Source organism: Somniosus microcephalus, unplaced genomic scaffold (genome assembly GCF_052327205.1).
Source record: "Somniosus microcephalus isolate GS21.2 unplaced genomic scaffold, FLI_Smic_1.0 unresolved_chr5, whole genome shotgun sequence".
NCBI classification, from domain to species: Eukaryota; Metazoa; Chordata; class Chondrichthyes; order Squaliformes; family Somniosidae; genus Somniosus; species Somniosus microcephalus.
In genome coordinates this window covers 7,272,714-7,290,689 of record NW_028225183.1, presented here as the reverse complement: position 1 = coordinate 7,290,689, position 17,976 = coordinate 7,272,714, and the positions used below count along the sequence as shown (strand labels likewise).

At 40.3% G+C, this 17,976-nt stretch overlaps 10 non-coding genes across 10 annotated transcripts; all 10 read left to right on the top strand.

Annotated features, from left to right (window-relative positions):
* Positions 1-259: 259 nt before the first annotated feature.
* On the top strand, positions 260-332 carry trnak-uuu (transfer RNA lysine (anticodon UUU)). Its single transcript has one exon. It is a non-coding gene; the product is annotated as a tRNA-Lys (tRNA).
* Positions 333-2,028: 1,696 nt separating this feature from the next.
* Positions 2,029-2,101, top strand: trnak-uuu (transfer RNA lysine (anticodon UUU)). The gene has a single exon. It is a non-coding gene; the product is annotated as a tRNA-Lys (tRNA).
* A 1,717-nt stretch (positions 2,102-3,818) lies between these two features.
* On the top strand, positions 3,819-3,891 carry trnak-uuu (transfer RNA lysine (anticodon UUU)). Its single transcript has one exon. It is a non-coding gene; the product is annotated as a tRNA-Lys (tRNA).
* A 1,719-nt stretch (positions 3,892-5,610) lies between these two features.
* On the top strand, positions 5,611-5,683 carry trnak-uuu (transfer RNA lysine (anticodon UUU)). Its single transcript has one exon. It is a non-coding gene; the product is annotated as a tRNA-Lys (tRNA).
* A 1,719-nt stretch (positions 5,684-7,402) lies between these two features.
* On the top strand, positions 7,403-7,475 carry trnak-uuu (transfer RNA lysine (anticodon UUU)). The gene has a single exon. It is a non-coding gene; the product is annotated as a tRNA-Lys (tRNA).
* Positions 7,476-9,180: 1,705 nt separating this feature from the next.
* Positions 9,181-9,253, top strand: trnak-uuu (transfer RNA lysine (anticodon UUU)). The gene has a single exon. It is a non-coding gene; the product is annotated as a tRNA-Lys (tRNA).
* Positions 9,254-10,958: 1,705 nt separating this feature from the next.
* Positions 10,959-11,031, top strand: trnak-uuu (transfer RNA lysine (anticodon UUU)). The gene has a single exon. It is a non-coding gene; the product is annotated as a tRNA-Lys (tRNA).
* Positions 11,032-12,754: 1,723 nt separating this feature from the next.
* On the top strand, positions 12,755-12,827 carry trnak-uuu (transfer RNA lysine (anticodon UUU)). The gene has a single exon. It is a non-coding gene; the product is annotated as a tRNA-Lys (tRNA).
* A 1,705-nt stretch (positions 12,828-14,532) lies between these two features.
* On the top strand, positions 14,533-14,605 carry trnak-uuu (transfer RNA lysine (anticodon UUU)). Its single transcript has one exon. It is a non-coding gene; the product is annotated as a tRNA-Lys (tRNA).
* Positions 14,606-16,328: 1,723 nt separating this feature from the next.
* trnak-uuu (transfer RNA lysine (anticodon UUU)) lies at positions 16,329-16,401 on the top strand. The gene has a single exon. It is a non-coding gene; the product is annotated as a tRNA-Lys (tRNA).
* Positions 16,402-17,976: the final 1,575 nt, after the last annotated feature.

Here is a 17,976-nt window from a genome sequence, read left to right as displayed (position 1 = left end):
AAATACGGTGAACAGTTGATGATCTAATACAGATATCTGGGGGACGGCACTTGTCACATCTGACTCCGCTGCTAACGTACGTGACTTTTGTGGGTGTGTTAATATTTCTGAAGTGATGCTGGTCTGAGGCAGTCAATCTGGATTTGTGGGAGAAATGTGCAGTACAGGTTGGATTATGGACAAGTAAATTGAATTTGTCGGAGATGCAATGATGCACTGCAGCCAATGAAAGTACTTTTGTGAGCTTTGAATTGCAAGAGCCCGGATAGCTCAGTCGGTAGAGCATCAGACTTTTAATCTGAGAGTCCAGGGTTCAAGTCCCTGTTCGGGCGCTGTTTTAAATCGCGATACTCAACTTTACATTCGCACTTTGATCATTTAGCAAAGAAAATAACAACAGGAGCAGTCCATTTCATGCCTGGAGCCTTTCTGCCATTTAATTAAGTCATCGATCGATATCCGTTTGCATTCCTTTGCTCCAGATCCCTTAATACCTTTGGTTAACAAATATCTCTCAATCTCAAGTTCAAAATTGACAACTGGCCCAGCTTTATTTGCTGTTTGCAGAAGTGTGTTACAAATTTCTCTCCTGAAACGCTTGGATCTAATGTTGAGGCTATGGCCCCTTCTCCCAGATGGGTCAATCCTCAGAAATAGCTTCTCGCTATCTACACTGGCATTTCCTCTTAATATCGTGAATACTTCAATCAAATCACCACTTAAGCTTCTAAATTCCAGGAAAAAAACCCGAGTTTGTGCAATATCCCGTTGTAATTTGTCCCTTGGACTCCATGTCTCCTTCACTTTTTAAGCCTAATAATACATTCCCAAGCTGTGATGCCAAGAATTGAACACAGTACCGCAGCTGTGGCCTAACCAGTGCTACGTACAGCTGTGGCATCATTTCACCCTCTTATATTGTAATCCTACAGATATAAGTATCACTTTTCAATTAGCTTTTTGAATCTTTTCTGTACCTGTCTATGACGATTTAGTAATATTTGTACAGGGACACAAGTCTATTTGGATCTCAACTGTTTCCAGCTTAACATTATAAGGAGTGTATTCTAAATACTCCTATAAAGATCGGCAGTGAATCACGTCACACTTGCCAGAAAATTGCACATTCACTTAATCTATGAATATCTGGTCAAATTTCTTGCTTCCATCTCAACTGATTATAATGCCGCCTATCTTATTTGTCATCCTCAAACTTGGATGTGTGGCTCTCAATCCCATCAAGTAAGTCGTTAAAGAAATCGGTGATTAGTTGAGTTCCCAAAAGTGATCAATCAGAGACACCACTCGTCATATTCTGCCAATTAGTGTACCTGATCATCATCTGCAAACTTTGTCTCCTGCCGTGCCACCAATTTCCTAACCAGGCAAATAATTTGCCTTCAATTACATGCGTTTCAAATTTAGCCCAATGTCCCATATGCGGGACTTTATCAAATGTCTTTGCTCCATGTCTACAAGCTAATAATAATTTTTGAACTGGGACTCATAAACCTCTTTGCTCCTCAACAGTTAATAGCTTCCCATTATTGAGAAAATACTCAGAACTATATTACTTTGTTCCAAAGTGGCTGGTGTCACACTTGCGTACATTGAACTCGATTTGCATTTGTTTTGGCCGGCTTACTGTGTCTGTCTCTGTCCATTTGGTTACCTACATTTCCCAACTGCACTACGAGCGGACCGTCTAACTTAGTGCGATCTTCATAATATGATGTACAGTGCTCCATTGCTCCATCCAAGTCAGTCATAAATACGGTGAACAGTTGATGATCTAATATAGATATCTGGGGGACGGCACTTGTCACATCTGACTCCGCTGCTAACGAGCGTGTCTTTTGTGGGTGTGTTAATATTTCTGAAGTGATGCTGGTCTGAGGCAGTCAATCTGGATTTGTGGGAGAAATGTGCTGCACAGGTTGGATTATGGACAAGTAAATTGAATTTGTCGGAGATGCAATGATCCACTGCAGCCAATGAAAGTACTTTTGTGAGCTTTGAATTGCAAGAGCCCGGATAGCTCAGTCGGTAGAGCATCAGACTTTTAATTTGAGGGTGCAGGGTTCAAGTCCCTGTTCGGGCGCTGTTTTAAATCGCGATACTCAACTTTACTTTCGCACTTTGATCATTTAGCAAAGAAAATAACAACAGGAGCAGGCCATTTCATGCCTGGAGCCTTTCTGCCATTTAATTAAGTCATCGATCGATATCCGTTTGCATTCCTTTGCTCCAGATCCCTTAATACCTTTGGTTAACAAACATCTCTCAATCTCAAGTTCAAAATTGACAACTGGCCCAGCTTTATTTGCTGTTTGCGGAAGTGTGTTACAAATTTCTGTCACACAAATTTCTCTCCTGAAACGCTTGGATCTAATGTTGAGGCTATGGCCCCTTCTCCCAGATGGGTCAATCCTCAGAAATAGCTTCTCGCTATCTACACCGGCATTTCCTCTTAATATCGTGAATACTTCAATCAAATCACCACTTAAGCTTCTAAATTCCAGGAAAAAAACCCGAGTTTGTGCAATATCCCGTTGTAATTTGTCCCTTGGACTCTATGTCTCCTTCACTTTTTAAGCCTAATAATACACTCCCAAGCTGTGATGCCAAGAATTGAACACAGTACCGCAGCTGTGGCCTAACCAGTGCTATGTACAGCTGTGGCATCATTTCACCCTCTTATATTGTAATCCTACAGATATAAGTATCACTTTTCAATTAGCTTTTTGAATCTTTTCTGTACCTGTCCATGACCATTTAATAACATTTGTACAGGGACACAAGTCTATTTGGATCTCAACTGTTTCCAGCTTAACATTATAAGGAGTGTATTCTAAATACTCCTATAAAGATCGGCAGTGAATCACGTCACACTTGCTAATATTTAAATCAATTTGCCAGAAAATTGCACATTCACTTAATCTATGAATATCTGGTCAAATTTCTTGCTTCCATCTCAACTGATTATAATGCCGCCTATCTTATTTGTCATCCTCAAACTTGAATGTGTGGCTCTCAATCCCATCAAGTAAGTCGTTAAAGAAATCGGTGATTAGTTGAGTTCCCAAAAGTGATCAATCAGAGACACCACTCGTCATATTCTGCCAATTAATGTACCTGATCATCATCTGCAAACTTTGTCTCCTGCCGTGCCACCAATTTCCTAAACAGGTAAATAATTTGCCTTCAATTACATGCGTTTCAAATTTAGCCCAATGTCCCATATGCGGGACTTTATCAAATGTCTTTGCTCCATGTCTACAAGCTAATAATAATTTTTGAACTGGGACTCATAAACCTCTTTGCTCCTCAACAGTTAATAGCTTCCCATTATTGAGAAAATACTCAGAACTATATTACTTTGTTCCAAAGTGGCTGGTGTCACACTTGCGTACATTGAACTCGATTTGCATTTGTTTTGGCCGGCTTACTGTCTCTGTCCATTTGGTTACCTCCATTTCCCAACTGCACTACGAGCGGACCGTCTAACTTAGTGCGATCTTCAAAATATGATGTACAGTGCTCCATCCAAGTCAGTCATAAATACGGTGAACAGTTGATTATCTAATACAGATATCTGGGGGACGGCACTTGTCACATCTGACTCCGCTGCTAACGTACGTGACTTTTGTGGGTGTGTTAATATTTCTGAAGTGATGCTGGTCTGAGGCAGTCAATCTGGATTTGTGGGAGAAATGTGCTGTACAGGTTGGATTATGGACAAGTAAATTGAATTTGTCGGAGATGCAATGATCCACTGCAGCCAATGAAAGTACTTTTGTGAGCTTTGAATTGCAAAAGCCCGGATAGCTCAGTCGGTAGAGCATCAGACTTTTAATCTGAGGGACCAGGGTTCAAGTCTCTGTTCGGGCGCTGTTTTAAATCGCGATACTCAACTTTACATTCGCACTTTGATCATTTAGCAAAGAAAATAACAACAGGAGCAGGCCATTTCATGCCTCTGGAGTCTTTCTGCCATTTAATTAAGTCATCGATCGATATCCGTTTGCATTCCTTTGCTCCAGATCCCTTAATACCTTTGGTTAACAAACATCTCTCAATCTCAAGTTCAAAATTGACAACTGGCCCAGCTTTATTTGCTGTTTGCGGAAGTGTGTTACAAATTTCTGTCACACAAATTTCTCTCCTGAAACGCTTGGATCTAATGTTGAGGCTATGGCCCCTTCTCCCAGATGGGTCAATCCTCAGAAATAGCTTCTCGCTATCTACACTGGCATTTCCTCTTAATATCGTGAATACTTCAATCAAATCACCACTTAAGCTTCTAAATTCCAGGAAAAAAACCCGAGTTTGTGCAATATCCCGTTGTAATTTGTCCCTTGGACTCTATGTCTCCTTCACTTTTTAAGCCTAATAATACATTCCCAAGCTGTGATGCCAAGAATTGAACACAGTACCGCAGCTGTGGCCTAACCAGTGCTATGTACAGCTGTGGCATCATTTCACCCTCTTATATTGTAATCCTACAGATATAAGTATCACTTTTCAATTAGCTTTTTGAATCTTTTCTGTACCTGTCCATGAACATTTAATAACATTTGTACAGGGACACAAGTCTATTTGGATCTCAACTGTTTCCAGCTTAACATTATAAGGAGTGTATTCTAAATACTCCTATAAAGATCGGCAGTGAATCACGGCACACTTGCTAATATTTAAATCAATTTGCCAGAAAATTGCACATTCACTTAATCTATGAATATCTGGTCAAATTTCTTGCTTCCATCTCAACTGATTATAATGCCGCCTATCTTATTTGTCATCCTCAAACTTGGATGTGTGGCTCTCAATCCCATCAAGTAAGTCGTTAAAGAAATCGGTGATTAGTTGAGTTCCCAAAAGTGATCAATCAGAGACACCACTCGTCATATTCTGCCAATTAATGTACCTGATCATCATCTGCAAACTTTGTCTCCTGCCGTGCCACCAATTTCCTAACCAGGTAAATAATTTGCCTTCAATTACATGCGTTTCAAATTTAGCCCAATGTCCCATATGCGGGATTTTATCAAATGTCTTTGCTCCATGTCTACAAGCTAATAATAATTTTTGAACTGGGACTCATAAACCTCTTTGCTCCTCAACAGTTAATAGCTTCCCATTATTGAGAAAATACTCAGAACTATATTACTTTGTTCCAAAGTGGCTGGTGTCACACTTGCGTACATTGAACTCGATTTGCATTTGTTTTGGCCGGCTTACTGTCTCTGTCCATTTGGTTACCTCCATTTCCCAACTGCACTACGAGCGGACCGTCTAACTTAGTGCGATCTTCAAAATATGATGTACAGTGCTCCATCCAAGTCAGTCATAAATACGGTGAACAGTTGATGATCTAATATAGATATCTGGGGGACGGCACTTGTCACATCTGACTCCGCTGCTAACGTACGTGTCTTTTGTGGGTGTGTTAATATTTCTGAAGTGATGCTGGTCTGAGGCAGTCAATCTGGATTTGTGGGAGAAATGTGCTGTACAGGTTGGATTATGGACAAGTAAATTGAATTTGTCGGAGATGCAATGATCCACTGCAGCCAATGAAAGTACTTTTGTGAGCTTTGAATTGCAAAAGCCCGGATAGCTCAGTCGGTAGAGCATCAGACTTTTAATCTGAGGGGCCAGGGTTCAAGTCTCTGTTCGGGCGCTGTTTTAAATCGCGATACTCAACTTTACATTCGCACTTTGATCATTTAGCAAAGGAAATAACAACAGGAGCAGGCCATTTCATGCCTCTGGAGTCTTTCTGCCATTTAATTAAGTCATCGATCGATATCCGTTTGCATTCCTTGGCTCCAGATCCCTTAATACCTTTGGTTAACAAACATCTCTCAATCTCAAGTTCAAAATTGACAACTGGCCCAGCTTTATTTGCTGTTTGCGGAAGTGTGTTACAAATTTCTGTCACACAAATTTCTCTCCTGAAACGCTTGGATCTAATGTTGAGGCTATGGCCCCTTCTCCCAGATGGGTCAATCCTCAGAAATAGCTTCTCGCTATCTACACTGGCATTTCCTCTTAATATCGTGAATACTTCAATCAAATCACCACTTAAGCTTCTAAATTCCAGGAAAAAAACCCGAGTTTGTGCAATATCCCGTTGTAATTTGTCCCTTGGACTCTATGTCTCCTTCACTTTTTAAGCCTAATAATACATTCCCAAGCTGTGATGCCAAGAATTGAACACAGTACCGCAGCTGTGGCCTAACCAGTGCTATGTACAGCTGTGGCATCATTTCACCCTCTTATATTGTAATCCTACAGATATAAGTATCACTTTTCAATTAGCTTTTTGAATCTTTTCTGTACCTGTCCATGAACATTTAATAACATTTGTACAGGGACACAAGTCTATTTGGATCTCAACTGTTTCCAGCTTAACATTATAAGGAGTGTATTCTAAATACTCCTATAAAGATCGGCAGTGAATCACGTCACACTTGCTAATATTTAAATCAATTTGCCAGAAAATTGCACATTCACTTAATCTATGAATATCTGGTCAAATTTCTTGCTTCCATCTCAACTGATTATAATGCCGCCTATCTTATTTGTCATCCTCAAACTTGGATGTGTGGCTCTCAATCCCATCAAGTAAGTCGTTAAAGAAATCGGTGATTAGTTGAGTTCCCAAAAGTGATCAATCAGAGACACCACTCGTCATATTCTGCCAATTAATGTACCTGATCATCATCTGCAAACTTTGTCTCCTGCCGTGCCACCAATTTCCTAACCAGGTAAATAATTTGCCTTCAATTACATGCGTTTCAAATTTAGCCCAATGTCCCATATGCGGGACTTTATCAAATGTCTTTGCTCCATGTCTACAAGCTAATAATAATTTTTGAACTGGGACTCATAAACCTCTTTGCTCCTCAACAGTTAATAGCTTCCCATTATTGAGAAAATACTCAGAACTATATTACTTTGTTCCAAAGTGGCTGGTGTCACACTTGCGTACATTGAACTCGATTTGCATTTGTTTTGGCCGGCTTACTGTCTCTGTCCATTTGGTTACCTCCATTTCCCAACTGCACTACGAGCGGACCGTCTAACTTAGTGCGATCTTCATAATATGATGTACAGTGCTCCATCCAAGTCAGTCATAAATACGGTGAACAGTTGATGATCTAATATAGATATCTGGGGGACGGCACTTGTCACATCTGACTCCGCTGCTAACGAGCGTGTCTTTTGTGGGTGTGTTAATATTTCTGAAGTGATGCTGGTCTGAGGCAGTCAATCTGGATTTGTGGGAGAAATGTGCTGTACAGGTTGGATTATGGACAAGTAAATTGAATTTGTCGGAGATGCAATGATCCACTGCAGCCAATGAAAGTACTTTTGTGAGCTTTGAATTGCAGCAGCCCGGATAGCTCAGTCGGTAGAGCATCAGACTTTTAATCTGAGGGTCCAGGGTTCAAGTCCCTGTTCGGGCGCTGTTTTAAATCGCGATACACAACTTTACATTCGCACTTAGATCATTTAGCAAAGAAAATAACAACAGGAGCAGGCCATTTCATGCCTGGAGCCTTTCTGCCATTTAATTAAGTCATCGATCGATATCCGTTTGCATTCCTTGGCTCCAGATCCCTTAATACCTTTGGTTAACAAACATCTCTCAATCTCAAGTTCAAAATTGACAACTGGCCCAGCTTTATTTGCTGTTTGCGGAAGTGTGTTACAAATTTCTGTCACACAAATTTCTCTCCTGAAACGCTTGGATCTAATGTTGAGGCTATGGCCCCTTCTCCCAGATGGGTCAATCCTCAGAAATAGCTTCTCGCTATCTACACTGGCATTTCCTCTTAATATCGTGAATACTTCAATCAAATCACCACTTAAGCTTCTAAATTCCAGGAAAAAAACCCGAGTTTGTGCAATATCCCGTTGTAATTTGTCCCTTGGACTCTATGTCTCCTTCACTTTTTAAGCCTAATAATACATTCCCAAGCTGTGATGCCAAGAATTGAACACAGTACCGCAGCTGTGGCCTAACCAGTGCTATGTACAGCTGTGGCATCATTTCACCCTCTTATATTGTAATCCTACAGATATAAGTATCACTTTTCAATTAGCTTTTTGAATCTTTTCTGTCCATGACCATTTAATAATATTTGTACAGGGACACAAGTCTATTTGGATCTCAACTGTTTCCAGCTTAACATTATAAGGAGTGTATTCTAAATACTCCTATAAAGATCGGCAGTGAATCACGTCACACTTGCTAATATTTAAATCAATTTGCCAGAAAATTGCACATTCACTTAATCTATGAATATCTGGTCAAATTTCTTGCTTCCATCTCAACTGATTATAATGCCGCCTATCTTATTTGTCATCCTCAAACTTGGATGTGTGGCTCTCAATCCCATCAAGTAAGTCGTTAAAGAAATCGGTGATTAGTTGAGTTCCCAAAAGTGATCAATCAGAGACACCACTCGTCATATTCTGCCAATTAATGTACCTGATCATCATCTGCAAACTTTGTCTCCTGCCGTGCCACCAATTTCCTAACCAGGTGAATAATTTGCCTTCAATTACATGCGTTTCAAATTTAGCCCAATGACCCATATGCGGGACTTTATCAAATGTCTTTGCTCCATGTCTACAAGCTAATAATAATTTTTGAACTGGGACTCATAAACCTCTTTGCTCCTCAACAGTTAATAGCTTCCCATTATTGAGAAAATACTCAGAACTATATTACTTTGTTCCAAAGTGGCTGGTGTCACACTTGCGTACATTGAACTCGATTTGCATTGGCCGGCTTACTGTCTCTGTCCATTTGGTTACCTCCATTTCCCAACTGCACTACGAGCGGACCGTCTAACTTAGTGCGATCTTCAAAATATGATGTACATTGCTCCATCCAAGTCAGTCATAAATACGGTGAAAAGTTGATGATCTAATACAGATATCTGGGGGACGGCACTTGTCACATCTGACTCCGCTGCTAACGAGCGTGACTTTTGTGGGTGTGTTAATATTTCTGAAGTGATGCTGGTCTGAGGCAGTCAATCTGGATTTGTGGGAGAAATGTGCTGCACAGGTTGGATTATGGACAAGTAAATTGAATTTGTCGGAGATGCAATGATGCACTGAAGCCAGTGAAAGTACTTTTGTGAGCTTTGAATTGCAAGAGCACGGATAGCTCAGTCGGTAGAGCATCAGACTTTTAATCTGAGGGTCCAGGGTTCAAGTCCCTGTTCGGGCGCTGTTTTAAATCGCGATACTCAACTTTACATTCGCACTTTGATCATTTAGCAAAGAAAATAACAACAGGGGCAGGCCATTTCATGCCTGGAGCTTTTCTGCCATTTAATTAAGTCATCGATCGATATCCGTTTGCATTCCTTTGCTCCAGATCCCTTAATACCTTTGGTTAACAAACATCTCTCAATCTCAAGTTCAAAATTGACAACTGGCCCAGCTTTATTTGCTGTTTGCGGAAGTGTGTTACAAATTTCTGTCACACAAATTTCTCTCCTGAAACGCTTGGATCTAATGTTGAGGCTATGGCCCCTTCTCCCAGATGGGTCAATCCTCAGAAATAGCTTCTCGCTATCTACACTGGCATTTCATCTTAATATCGTGAATACTTCAATCAAATCACCACTTAAGCTTCTAAATTCCAGGAAAAAAACCCGAGTTTGTGCAATATCCCGTTGTAATTTGTCCCTTGGACTCTATGTCTCCTTCACTTTTTAAGCCTAATAATACATTCCCAAGCTGTGATGCCAAGAATTGAACACAGTACCGCAGCTGTGGCCTAACCAGTGCTATGTACAGCTGTGGCATCATTTCACCCTCTTATATTGTAATCCTACAGATATAAGTATCACTTTTCAATTAGCTTTTTGAATCTTTTCTGTCCATGACCATTTAATAATATTTGTACAGGGACACAAGTCTATTTGGATCTCAACTGTTTCCAGCTTAACATTATAAGGAGTGTATTCTAAATACTCCTATAAAGATCGGCAGTGAATCACGTCACACTTGCTAATATTTAAATCAATTTGCCAGAAAATTGCACATTCACTTAATCTATGAATATCTGGTCAAATTTCTTGCTTCCATCTCAACTGATTATAATGCCGCCTATCTTATTTGTCATCCTCAAACTTGGATGTGTGGCTCTCAATCCCATCAAGTAAGTCGTTAAAGAAATCGGTGATTAGTTGAGTTCCCAAAAGTGATCAATCAGAGACACCACTCGTCATATTCTGCCAATTAATGTACCTGATCATCATCTGCAAACTTTGTCTCCTGCCGTGCCACCAATTTCCTAACCAGGTGAATAATTTGCCTTCAATTACATGCGTTTCAAATTTAGCCCAATGACCCATATGCGGGACTTTATCAAATGTCTTTGCTCCATGTCTACAAGCTAATAATAATTTTTGAACTGGGACTCATAAACCTCTTTGCTCCTCAACAGTTAATAGCTTCCCATTATTGAGAAAATACTCAGAACTATATTACTTTGTTCCAAAGTGGCTGGTGTCACACTTGCGTACATTGAACTCGATTTGCATTGGCCGGCTTACTGTCTCTGTCCATTTGGTTACCTCCATTTCCCAACTGCACTACGAGCGGACCGTCTAACTTAGTGCGATCTTCAAAATATGATGTACATTGCTCCATCCAAGTCAGTCATAAATACGGTGAAAAGTTGATGATCTAATACAGATATCTGGGGGACGGCACTTGTCACATCTGACTCCGCTGCTAACGAGCGTGACTTTTGTGGGTGTGTTAATATTTCTGAAGTGATGCTGGTCTGAGGCAGTCAATCTGGATTTGTGGGAGAAATGTGCTGCACAGGTTGGATTATGGACAAGTAAATTGAATTTGTCGGAGATGCAATGATGCACTGAAGCCAGTGAAAGTACTTTTGTGAGCTTTGAATTGCAAGAGCACGGATAGCTCAGTCGGTAGAGCATCAGACTTTTAATCTGAGGGTCCAGGGTTCAAGTCCCTGTTCGGGCGCTGTTTTAAATCGCGATACTCAACTTTACATTCGCACTTTGATCATTTAGCAAAGAAAATAACAACAGGGGCAGGCCATTTCATGCCTGGAGCTTTTCTGCCATTTAATTAAGTCATCGATCGATATCCGTTTGCATTCCTTTGCTCCAGATCCCTTAATACCTTTGGTTAACAAACATCTCTCAATCTCAAGTTCAAAATTGACAACTGGCCCAGCTTTATTTGCTGTTTGCGGAAGTGTGTTACAAATTTCTGTCACACAAATTTCTCTCCTGAAACGCTTGGATCTAATGTTGAGGCTATGGCCCCTTCTCCCAGATGGGTCAATCCTCAGAAATAGCTTCTCGCTATCTACACTGGCATTTCATCTTAATATCGTGAATACTTCAATCAAATCACCACTTAAGCTTCTAAATTCCAGGAAAAAAACCCGAGTTTGTGCAATATCCCGTTGTAATTTGTCCCTTGGACTCTATGTCTCCTTCACTTTTTAAGCCTAATAATACATTCCCAAGCTGTGATGCCAAGAATTGAACACAGTACCGCAGCTGTGGCCTAACCAGTGCTATGTACAGCTGTGGCATCATTTCACCCTCTTATATTGTAATCCTACAGATATAAGTATCACTTTTCAATTAGCTTTTTGAATCTTTTCTGTACCTGTCCATGACCATTTAATAATATTTGTACAGGGACACAAGTCTATTAGGCTCTCAACTGTTTCCAGCTTAACATTATAAGGAGTGTATTCTTAATACTCCTATAAAGATCGGCAGTGAATCACGTCACACTTGCTAATATTTAAATCAATTTGCCAGAAAATTGCACATTCACTTAATCTATGAATATCTGGTCAAATTTCTTGCTTCCATCTCAACTGATTATAATGCCGCCTATCTTATTTGTCATCCTCAAACTTGGATGTGTGGCTCTCAATCCCATCAAGTAAGTCGTTAATGAAATCGGTCATTAGTTGAGTTCCCAAAAGTGATCAATCAGAGACACCACTCGTCATATTCTGCCAATTAATGTACCTGATCATCATCTGCAAACTTTGTCTCCTGCCGTGCCACCAATTTCCTAACCAGGTAAATAATTTGCCTTCAATTACATGCGTTTCAAATTTAGCCCAATGTCCCATATGCGGGACTTTATCAAATGTCTTTGCTCCATGTCTACAAGCTAATAATAATTTTTGAACTGGGACTCATAAACCTCTTTGCTCCTCAACAGTTAATAGCTTCCCATTATTGAGAAAATACTCAGAAATATATTACTTTGTTCCAAAGTGGCTGGTGTCACACTTGCGTACATTGAACTCGATTTGCATTGGTTTTGGCCGGCTTACTGTGTCTGTCTCTGTCCATTTGGTTACCTCCATTTCCCAACTGCACTACGAGCGGACCGTCTAACTTAGTGCGATCTTCAAAATATGATGTACAGTGCTCCATCCAAGTCAGTCATAAATACGGTGAACAGTTGATGATGTAATACAGATATCTGGGGGACGGCACTTGTCACATCTGACTCCGCTGCTAACGAGCGTGACTTTTGTGGGTGTTTTAATATTTCTGAAGTGATGCTGGTCTGAGGCAGTCAATCTGGATTTGTGGGAGAAATGTGCAGTACAGGTTGGATTATGGACAAGTAAATTGAATTTGTCGGAGATGCAATGATGCACTGCAGCCAATGAAAGTACTTTTGTGAGCTTTGCATTGCAAGAGCCCGGATAGCTCAGTCGGTAGAGCATCAGACTTTTAATCTGAGGGTCCAGGGTTCAAGTCCCTGTTCGGGCGCTGTTTTAAATCGCGATACTCAACTTTACATTCGCACTTTGATCATTTAGCAACGAAAATAACAACAGGAGCAGGCCATTTCATGCCTGGAGCCTTTCTGCCATTTAATTAAGTCATCGATCGATATCCGTTTGCATTCCTTTGCTCCAGATCCCTTAATACCTTTGGTTAACAAACATCTCTCAATCTCAAGTTCAAAATTGACAACTGGCCCAGCTTTATTTGCTGTTTGCAGAAGTGTGTTACAAATTTCTGTCACACAAATTTCTCTCCTGAAACGCTTGGATCTAATGTTGAGGCTATGGCCCCTTCTCCCAGATGGGTCAATCCTCAGAAATAGCTTCTCGCTATCTACACTGGCATTTCCTCTTAATATCGTGAATACTTCAATCAAATCACCACTTAAGCTTCTAAATTCCAGGAAAAAAACCCGAGTTTGTGCAATATCCCGTTGTAATTTGTCCCTTGGACTCTATGTCTCCTTCACTTTTTAAGCCTAATAATACATTCCCAAGCTGTGATGCCAAGAATTGAACACAGTACCGCAGCTGTGGCCTAACCAGTGCTATGTACAGCTGTGGCATCATTTCACCCTCTTATATTGTAATCCTACAGATATAAGTATCACTTTTTAATTAGCTTTTTGAATCTTTTCTGTCCATGACCATTTAATAATATTTGTACAGGGACACAAGTCTATTTGGATCTCAACTGTTTCCAGCTTAACATTATAAGGAGTGTATTCTAAATACTCCTATAAAGATCGGCAGTGAATCACGTCACACTTGCTAATATTTAAATCAATTTGCCAGAAAATTGCACATTCACTTAATCTATGAATATCTGGTCAAATTTCTTGCTTCCATCTCAACTGATTATAATGCCGCCTATCTTATTTGTCATCCTCAAACTTGGATGTGTGGCTCTCAATCCCATCAAGTAAGTCGTTAAAGAAATCGGTGATTAGTTGAGTTCCCAAAAGTGATCAATCAGAGACACCACTCGTCATATTCTGCCAATTAATGTACCTGATCATCATCTGCAAACTTTGTCTCCTGCCGTGCCACCAATTTCCTAACCAGGTGAATAATTTGCCTTCAATTACATGCGTTTCAAATTTAGCCCAATGACCCATATGCGGGACTTTATCAAATGTCTTTGCTCCATGTCTACAAGCTAATAATAATTTTTGAACTGGGACTCATAAACCTCTTTGCTCCTCAACAGTTAATAGCTTCCCATTATTGAGAAAATACTCAGAACTATATTACTTTGTTCCAAAGTGGCTGGTGTCACACTTGCGTACATTGAACTCGATTTGCATTGGCCGGCTTACTGTCTCTGTCCATTTGGTTACCTCCATTTCCCAACTGCACTACGAGCGGACCGTCTAACTTAGTGCGATCTTCAAAATATGATGTACATTGCTCCATCCAAGTCAGTCATAAATACGGTGAAAAGTTGATGATCTAATACAGATATCTGGGGGACGGCACTTGTCACATCTGACTCCGCTGCTAACGAGCGTGACTTTTGTGGATGTGTTAATATTTCTGAAGTGATGCTGGTCTGAGGCAGTCAATCTGGATTTGTGGGAGAAATGTGCTGCACAGGTTGGATTATGGACAAGTAAATTGAATTTGTCGGAGATGCAATGATGCACTGCAGCCAGTGAAAGTACTTTTGTGAGCTTTGAATTGCAAGAGCACGGATAGCTCAGTCGGTAGAGCATCAGACTTTTAATCTGAGGGTCCAGGGTTCAAGTCCCTGTTCGGGCGCTGTTTTAAATCGCGATACTCAACTTTACATTCGCACTTTGATCATTTAGCAAAGAAAATAACAACAGGGGCAGGCCATTTCATGCCTGGAGCTTTTCTGCCATTTAATTAAGTCATCGATCGATATCCGTTTGCATTCCTTTGCTCCAGATCCCTTAATACCTTTGGTTAACAAACATCTCTCAATCTCAAGTTCAAAATTGACAACTGGCCCAGCTTTATTTGCTGTTTGCGGAAGTGTGTTACAAATTTCTGTCACACAAATTTCTCTCCTGAAACGCTTGGATCTAATGTTGAGGCTATGGCCCCTTCTCCCAGATGGGTCAATCCTCAGAAATAGCTTCTCGCTATCTACACTGGCATTTCATCTTAATATCGTGAATACTTCAATCAAATCACCACTTAAGCTTCTAAATTCCAGGAAAAAAACCCGAGTTTGTGCAATATCCCGTTGTAATTTGTCCCTTGGACTCTATGTCTCCTTCACTTTTTAAGCCTAATAATACATTCCCAAGCTGTGATGCCAAGAATTGAACACAGTACCGCAGCTGTGGCCTAACCAGTGCTATGTACAGCTGTGGCATCATTTCACCCTCTTATATTGTAATCCTACAGATATAAGTATCACTTTTCAATTAGCTTTTTGAATCTTTTCTGTACCTGTCCATGACCATTTAATAATATTTGTACAGGGACACAAGTCTATTAGGCTCTCAACTGTTTCCAGCTTAACATTATAAGGAGTGTATTCTTAATACTCCTATAAAGATCGGCAGTGAATCACGTCACACTTGCTAATATTTAAATCAATTTGCCAGAAAATTGCACATTCACTTAATCTATGAATATCTGGTCAAATTTCTTGCTTCCATCTCAACTGATTATAATGCCGCCTATCTTATTTGTCATCCTCAAACTTGGATGTGTGGCTCTCAATCCCATCAAGTAAGTCGTTAATGAAATCGGTCATTAGTTGAGTTCCCAAAAGTGATCAATCAGAGACACCACTCGTCATATTCTGCCAATTAATGTACCTGATCATCATCTGCAAACTTTGTCTCCTGCCGTGCCACCAATTTCCTAACCAGGTAAATAATTTGCCTTCAATTACATGCGTTTCAAATTTAGCCCAATGTCCCATATGCGGGACTTTATCAAATGTCTTTGCTCCATGTCTACAAGCTAATAATAATTTTTGAACTGGGACTCATAAACCTCTTTGCTCCTCAACAGTTAATAGCTTCCCATTATTGAGAAAATACTCAGAAATATATTACTTTGTTCCAAAGTGGCTGGTGTCACACTTGCGTACATTGAACTCGATTTGCATTGGTTTTGGCCGGCTTACTGTGTCTGTCTCTGTCCATTTGGTTACCTCCATTTCCCAACTGCACTACGAGCGGACCGTCTAACTTAGTGCGATCTTCAAAATATGATGTACAGTGCTCCATCCAAGTCAGTCATAAATACGGTGAACAGTTGATGATGTAATACAGATATCTGGGGGACGGCACTTGTCACATCTGACTCCGCTGCTAACGAGCGTGACTTTTGTGGGTGTTTTAATATTTCTGAAGTGATGCTGGTCTGAGGCAGTCAATCTGGATTTGTGGGAGAAATGTGCAGTACAGGTTGGATTATGGACAAGTAAATTGAATTTGTCGGAGATGCAATGATGCACTGCAGCCAATGAAAGTACTTTTGTGAGCTTTGCATTGCAAGAGCCCGGATAGCTCAGTCGGTAGAGCATCAGACTTTTAATCTGAGGGTCCAGGGTTCAAGTCCCTGTTCGGGCGCTGTTTTAAATCGCGATACTCAACTTTACATTCGCACTTTGATCATTTAGCAACGAAAATAACAACAGGAGCAGGCCATTTCATGCCTGGAGCCTTTCTGCCATTTAATTAAGTCATCGATCGATATCCGTTTGCATTCCTTTGCTCCAGATCCCTTAATACCTTTGGTTAACAAACATCTCTCAATCTCAAGTTCAAAATTGACAACTGGCCCAGCTTTATTTGCTGTTTGCAGAAGTGTGTTACAAATTTCTGTCACACAAATTTCTCTCCTGAAACGCTTGGATCTAATGTTGAGGCTATGGCCCCTTCTCCCAGATGGGTCAATCCTCAGAAATAGCTTCTCGCTATCTACACTGGCATTTCCTCTTAATATCGTGAATACTTCAATCAAATTACCACTGAAGCTTCTAAATTCCAGGAAAAAAACCCGAGTTTGTAATTTGTCCCTTGGACTCTATGTCTCCTTCACTTTTTAAGCCTAATAATACATTCCCAAGCTGGGATGCCAAGAATTGAACACAGTACCGCAGCTGTGGCCTAACCAGTGCTTTGTATAGCTGTGGCATCATTTCACCCTCTTATATTGTAATCCGACAGATATAAGTATCACTTTTCAATTAGCTTTTTGAATCTTTTCTGTACTTGTCCATGACCATTTAATGATATGTGTACAGGGACACAAGTCTACTTGGATCTCAGCTGTTTCCAGCTTAACATTATAAGGAGTGTATTCTGAATAATCCTCTAAAGATCGGTAGTGGATCACGTCACACTTGCTAATATTTAAATCAATTTGCCAGAAAATTGCACGTTCACTTAATCTATGAATATCTGGTCAAATTTCTTGCTTCCATCTCAACTGATTATAATGCCGCCTATCGTTTTTGTCATCCTCAAACTTGGATGTGTGGCTCTCAATCCCATCAATAAGTCGTTAATGAAATCGGTGATTAGTTGAGTTCCCAAAAGTGTTCAATCAGAGACACCACTCGTCATATTCTGCCAATTAATGTACCTGATCATCATCTGTAAACTTTGTCACCTGTCGTGCCACCAATTTCCTAATGAGGTCAATAATTTGCCTTCAATTACATGCGTTTCAAATTTAGCCCAATGTCCCATCTGCGGGACTTTATCAAATGTCTTTTGCTCCGTGTCAACAAGCTAATAATAATTTGTGAACTGGGACTTTTAAACCTCATTGCTCCTCAACAGTTAATAGCTTCCCATTATTTAGAAAATAATCAGAACTATCTTACTTTGTTCCAAAGTGGGTGGTGTCACACTTGCGTACAGTGAACTCGATTTGCTTTTGTTTTGCCGGCTTACAGTGTCTGTCTCTGTCCATTTGGTTACCTCCATTTCCCAACAGCACTACGAGCGGACCGTCTAACTTAGTGCGATCTTCAAAATACGATCTACAGTGCTGCATTGCTCCACCCAAGTCAATCATAAATACGGAGAAAAGTTGATGATCTAATACAGATATCTGAGGGACGGCACTTGTCACAGCTGACGCCGCTGCTAACGAGCATGTCTTTTGTGGGTGGGTTAATATTTCTGAAGTGATGG